The following is a 6,771-nucleotide window of genomic DNA, read 5'->3' on the forward strand; positions in this document are numbered from 1 at the left end:
GCCTCTGTTTCACTTTTCTTGCCATCTTTTGGATTAATCAAATATTTTTTAGTATTCCATTTTTATTATTTTATTGGATTTTTATTATATTTCATTGCATTTTTTTAGTGGCTATGCTAGGGATTACAATATGTATCCTCAGTTTATCGCAACCTATTTAGAGTTAAAATTGGTCCACTTCACATTAGGAGTCTTTCAACAATAGAATTCCACTTATTTACTGTCCTTTTTGTCATTGTTGTGATATATTTTATAGCTACATATTAATAAACCCCATATGATGGATATAATCCTGTCATTTGTGCCTTAAACTGTCTTTCAAAAAAGCTAAGAAAAATATAGTCTTAAAAAAAAATCTATCCATATATTCACCATTTCTAATGCTCTTCATTCATTTCTATGTATCCAAGTTGCTGTGTGATATGACTTCTCTTCAGATTGAAAAACTATCTCAGTTTTTTGTTTTTAGTGCAAATCTGCTGGCAATGAAATATCTTAGTTTTTATTTATTTAAATGTTTTTATGTCACCCTCACTTTTGAGATATAATTTCCTTGATAGAGAATTCTGGGTTTATACTTTTAAAAAATTTCATCATTTGAAGACATCATTCCCTCATAGTCGGGCATCCACTGTTTCTGATGAGAAGCCTGCTGTCATTTGTGTGGTGTTCTCCATGGTGTAACTTGCCTTTTTATTCCCTCTTTCAGTATTTAAAATTTTCTTTTTCTTTCTGGTTTTCAAAAGTTTTTCTATGTTCTGCCTAGATATGGTTTTCCTCATATTTACTTTCTTTGGGTTTTACTGAGCTTCTTGGGTCTATAAGGTGGTATTTCCCACTGTATTTTGAGAATCTTTAGCCGTTATTTTTTTTAAAGATTTTGCCATTAGTCCTTCCCCTGTGTCTCATTACACATAGGTTTCATAATTTGTGAAATTAGTGCTTCTGAGGCTCTGTTCACATTTGTCCAATCTATTCTTTTCTCCAATTTTCAGTTTGGATACTTTCTATGGATTTATCTTCAAGTTCACAAATAAGCCATTCAGTAATGTTTCATTCCAAATACTCAGCTTTAAAGTTCAAGGATTTCCTTTTTTTTTTTTTTTTTTTTTGAGACGGAGTCTCGCTCTGTCGTCCAGGCTGGAGTGCGGTGGCGCGATCTCGGCTCACTGCAAGCTCCGCCTTCCGGGTTCACGCCATTCTCCTGCCTCAGCCTCCTGAGTACCTGGGACTACAGGCGCCCACCACCACGCCCAGCTAATTTTTTGTATTTTTAGTAGAGATGGGGTTTCACTGTGCGAGCCAGAATGGTCTCAATCTCTGACCTCGTGATCTGCCCGCCTGGGCCTCCCAAAGTGCTGGGATTACAGGCGTGAGCCACCGCGCCCAGCCAAGGATTTCCTTTTTTAAAAAAAAAGTTTTTAGTTTACTGAAATTTCCCATCTGCTCACTCCTTATGATAATATTTAAGTCCGTAAACTCAAAATAGCTCCTTCAAAATCTGTCTGCTAATTCCAAGATCTGTATCCTCTCAGGCATTTTTATGGGTACTTCCTCCCAGGATTTTGGATCCCATTGTCCAGGTTCCCAGGTCTACTGGTTCATGACCATATGCTGGACAGTGGGGATGCGATGTTATGTGGTTTCTGGATTATGTTTTTATTCATCTCTAGGACGTTGAGTTTTGTTCAGGCAGTCAGTTGAGTTACTGGAAACCCTTTTTGTCTGGCTTTGTTCATACTTTGATAGGCTAGGTTTATGATGGCATTGAGCTTAATCTTAGGGCATGGTCCTTTTGCTAAGATGTAGTCTTCACTCTTCTATAGTTTCATTGAAATGCCAAGGTGTTCCTTAAGGTCTCCCCTCTCTGAGTAGCCAGAAGTGCTCACATACTTCTCAGCCCAAGCGGATGACCTCTGCTAGGCTCAGGAAGCCTCAGCCTGTGTAATTAGACTTGCTCTTGCTCACTATTACATGTTGAAAACTGTGGTATAATACAAAAAAAAAATCTGCTCTTTGTCCCCAGTTCTTGACACAGTGCTCCTAAACTCTTGGAATATCCCGAGTGACAGGAGTGTCTTATGTCATTCATAACAAACCCCTTTTCATCACACCTGAGCTTATGGTAATGGGGTGACTTAGGGTGAACCCCAAGACAGTCTCAGCATGGGACTAGTTAGTAGAAAGACCAAGTTGTTAGAGAGTTGGAACTTTCTGCCCTAATATCCAACCTCCAGGGAAGGAATAAGGGGTGCTAAAGATTGAACTCTCTATAAGTGCTTAAACAATGATATTCAGAGAGCTTCTGGGATGACAGACACCCTGAGCTGCTGAGAGGGCGGCATGCCTGGGGAGGCATGGAAGCTCCACAGAACGCCCCATTCCTTGCCCTATGCATCTCTTCCATCTGGCTGTTCCTGAGTTGTATCTTTTAGAATAAACCAGTAAGCCTTAAGTAAAGTGTTTTCCTGAGTTCTGTGAGCCATTCCAGCAAGTTATCATACCTGAAAGGGTGCAGTGCTTTGGGAATCCCCTGACTTTGTAGCCACGCTGGACAGAAATATGGGCTACCCGGGGACTCAATACTTGCAACTGGCATCTGAAGTGAGGGGGCACTTGTGGGTCTGAGTTTGTTTCCTGTGGAGTCTGACGCTGACTCTGGGAGCTTAGTGTCAGAAGTGAACTGAGTCACTGGACAGGTGTTTGGTGTCTGGAGAGTTGGATAATTGGTTGGTGTGAGAAAACCCCCCACACATTTGGTGTCCAAAGTGTTGTGAGTAAAAACAGCACAAATTCCAAACAAGCTTTTGCCACACCTCTCCCTTCCCACATACTAGAGATTCCATTTCTTGATCCTGACCCAGATTCAAATTCCTTCAGCAGCTCAGCAAGACCATTGCTCCATTTGGACTTAATCTCATTGTGCCACAGCAGGAAAGTGTCCACAAAGCAAAGAGACAGAGGATAGAGGGACCGAAATCATGCATTTCTCTTCCCTCAAGGATCACTGTCCCCAAACGCCTGCTGTGTGCAATGCTTGAAAACAATTGTGTCGTATATTGTCAATTTTGATAGTTGTTTTTGAGTGCAAGTAGCTTGGTATGATACTGTCATCAGCAGAGTGGTAGTCACAGGTATTGAGCCTTTTAGAATCACTGTGGCTGTTGTGCAAACAGTGGACTGAAAGAATTAAGATTCGAAGCAGTTAAGAGGCTTCTGAAATAAGTCCTGAGGTTGCTGGAATAAGATGATGGCCTCAGGGATAAAGAGAAGGAAGGAAAAATGTTAGGTACGTAAGAGGCAAAAATGGAAAAGAATCAGTTTTTGTTTTGGGGGTTAGGAGAAGAAAGAGGTAAAGGATTCCTTCTACGGCTCCTGCGTGAGCATCCTGAGTTGGTGCTATTCAGTGAAACAGGTCAAGTTGATTCTCATATTCATACTTGCTTCTTACAAAAAATATTATATTTAAAAATGAGTAACAAGTTTCATTAAGTAAAGATTAAATGTTATTAAATCATACCCTGAGTTTACTCAGTGTCTATGTGCTCAGAAATTACACTCTATGTTTTTACAGACACATACACTTCTGTGAAAAGACTATAGGATGCACACACTGCTATGCAGAGCACAAACACACACGAGTGTAATTCTACAACACAAATGAATGGACGTTTTCAGAGACAGAAATCTATCTAAATTATCTTCTCAATGATCATTCTCAAAGGTGCACATCTGTTAGCTCCGACAGGATGGTGTCCTGTCAGGGTCCTTTTCCCTGAGTTGAGAGTGAAGAGTACCTGTCATGAAGGGAGAGGTCACAGTCAGCTGGAATAAGGAGGCCGTCAGCAAGACAGGCTGTCAGGCTCTCCTGGGTTTTCTCTGGAAGACTTCAGCCCACACCTCCCCTCCTGGACACTGAGTGGGAATAACGAGAATCAGAGGCCACCCTGAACAACAGAGCTCCAAGTGGAGCTCGGGGGTCAACTCAGAGTCCTGCTCTTTCTCCCCCTCATTTGACCCCAAAGAGCAGCAGAGTACAGTGCAGTGGCTATGTAGATATTCATGAGCATTTTTTTGGCAGGGGTCTCTTTTGAGTAGTGTTTTTTTTTTTGACAATTTTGGGACATTTAAGTTAGCAATGACATCAAGAATCTGATGGAAACCATAAGCTCTCACCACAGCAACATGCGCACACCCACAAACTCGGTGGCTTATGGACTCTCTGCAGGTCACTGATGGTTCTTAGGTTAGGAAGGGGCTGGAGGCATCTCAGAATATTTATTTGCTGGTTACCTGATCCTAGCATCTGTAAGCGTGCTCAAGCGAGCGGATGGACATGGATCTGGAATGCAGAGGAGCCCAGGCATGAAGCAGCAGCACAGGCAGCAACTTGCTCTGACAACACCCCCTGACTTCTTTGACTGGGTGGGTTACACAACCCAGCGGCCTGTCATCCTGACCATCAGGTCAGAAATGATTGGTGGTAAAGTTAGTCACTCAGTCACTTAGTTAAGTGGGCAGGCAGTGAAGTCTGCTTCATAGACTACTTATTAAGTTTAGTTCCAGTGTCAGGCAAGCAGCTGAGATTCAACATCATTCATTTAAACATTTTCGTTTATCTTGAGATATTTTTTAAGTTCCCTTTTCATTTTCTCTTTGACTCACTGGTAGCTCAAGAGTGTATTATTTAGTTTCCATCTATTTGTGAATTTTCCTGTTTTCTTACCATTATTGGTTTCTAATTTTCTTCCATTGTGATAGGAAAAGATACTCGGTATGATTTTCAACCTTTTTTTTTTTTTTTTGAGACAGAGTCTTACTCTGTTTCCCAGGCTGGAGTGCAGTGGCACAATGTTGACTCACTGCAACCTCTGCCTCCCAGGTTCAAGCGATTCTCCTGCCTCAGCCTCCCGAGGAGCTGGAACTACAGGCGCACACCACCATGCCCAGCTAATTTTTGCATTTTTTTTAGTAGAGACGGGGTTTCACCATATTGGCCAGGCTGGACTCAAACTCCTGACTTTGTGATCCACCTGCCTCAGCCTCCCAAAGTGCTGGGATTACAGGCATGAGCCACCGTGCCCGACCGATTTTCAACTTTTTTAAATTAGTTAAGATTTGATTTGTGACCTAATGTGATCCTAGGAGAGTTTTGTGGGCATTTGGGAAGAATGTGTATTCTGCTATTATGTGGGAAGTTCTGTATGTGTCTGTTGGATCCATTCAGAATATAGCATTGATCAAGTCAGCTGTTTCTGTATTGCTCTTCTGCCTGGATATTCTATTATTACAAGTGGAGAATTGAAGTCTCCTACTATTATGGTATTGCACTCAATTTCTCCCTTTGGATTTGTCAATATTTGCTTTATATATCTGTATATTTGGGTGCTACTCACATAATTTGCAGTTTTTCAAATGGATTTTTGACTTTTCATCAGCTTGGAAGAGCTTTTTTTTATCATATATATGAACTGTGAATAAATTTTCTTAGTCGATTTGGGTTGTTTTAGTCCCTCAAATGTATCTAATGTTTTATAGCAAAATCCTTTCCCCTTTCTTTTATAGTTTCTGTATTTTTGTTTTCATGTAAAAGTTGTCACAATCTCTACAACGCACATAGGTTTTCCGTTTTTATTGTCTGTTTCACCAACTAAAATGTGTTCTTCATGTGGAAAAGGACACAACCTATCTTGTTCATCATTGTATCACCAGTTCCTAGAACAGGCCTCAAGTATGGCAACAACTTAATAAGTATATTGCGAGTACATAAATGAAATTATTTTTATTTCTGTAAAACCCCTTGTGTATGCACTTGACTGACTCAAGTAAAACGGTCTGAACTGGAGAAAGGAACTCTTCCCCTCACAGTATGTCATAGGGCCTTCAACTTGCACTGTTAGTGCAATAAGATCTCCATCATTGCCGAAGTATGTCAAAGCTCAGACATTCATCAATAGCTCCAATAAGACAAAGTTGTCATATGGGTTAGCCTCTGATTTTTCTTTTTCAGATGGAGTCTCTCAAGCTGGAGTGCAGCGGCATGATCTCGGCTCACTGCAACCTCTGCCTCCCGGGTTCAAGTGATTCTTCCAGCTCAGCCTCCCAAGTAGCTGGGATTACAGGTACCTGTAATCATGCCTAGCTAATTTCTGTATTTTTAGTAGAGACAGGGTTTCACCATGTTGGCCAGGCTGGTCTTGAACTCAAGTAATCCACCAGCCTTAGTCTCCCAAAGTGCTGGGATTACAGGCGTGAGCCACTGTGCCTGGCCAATTTTTCTACTAAGTTCTAAATTAGACATTGCCTATATATCACCTGAACATCACCCCAAGACTCTTTCTCTGTGAGATGGTAAGCCCCATCTGGTAATTTTCCACCTGACCAAAATGGTTCCTGCTGGTGTAATAGATTCTGACATGAATTTATTCCCTGTCTACAGCTAGATGGACCTCACATGAGCACTTTTCCAACAGGGGCCAACTGGAACTTCTTCCTGGGAATTTAGAATATTGTATCATTAAAAAAATGAAGTAAAGCTGGGAAATAACAACAGCTGATATCTAGCTCTAGTTTTAACCCAAATTATTTTGTCACCCTCCTACATTATAGCTGCTCTGTTCTTCCTCTGACTTTTGTGAGTCAACAAAGTCATCTTTTACCCAAATTAATTCAAGTTGGGTTTATGACATTAGAATTTAAGATCCTGAAGTATTACAAAAAGAGACTAAAAATTCAAAATTTCTCCTCCAATCCATTCTTTTAAAAACCAGG

This window comes from Pongo pygmaeus, chromosome 13, assembly GCF_028885625.2.
Source record: "Pongo pygmaeus isolate AG05252 chromosome 13, NHGRI_mPonPyg2-v2.0_pri, whole genome shotgun sequence".
NCBI classification, from domain to species: Eukaryota; Metazoa; Chordata; class Mammalia; order Primates; family Hominidae; genus Pongo; species Pongo pygmaeus.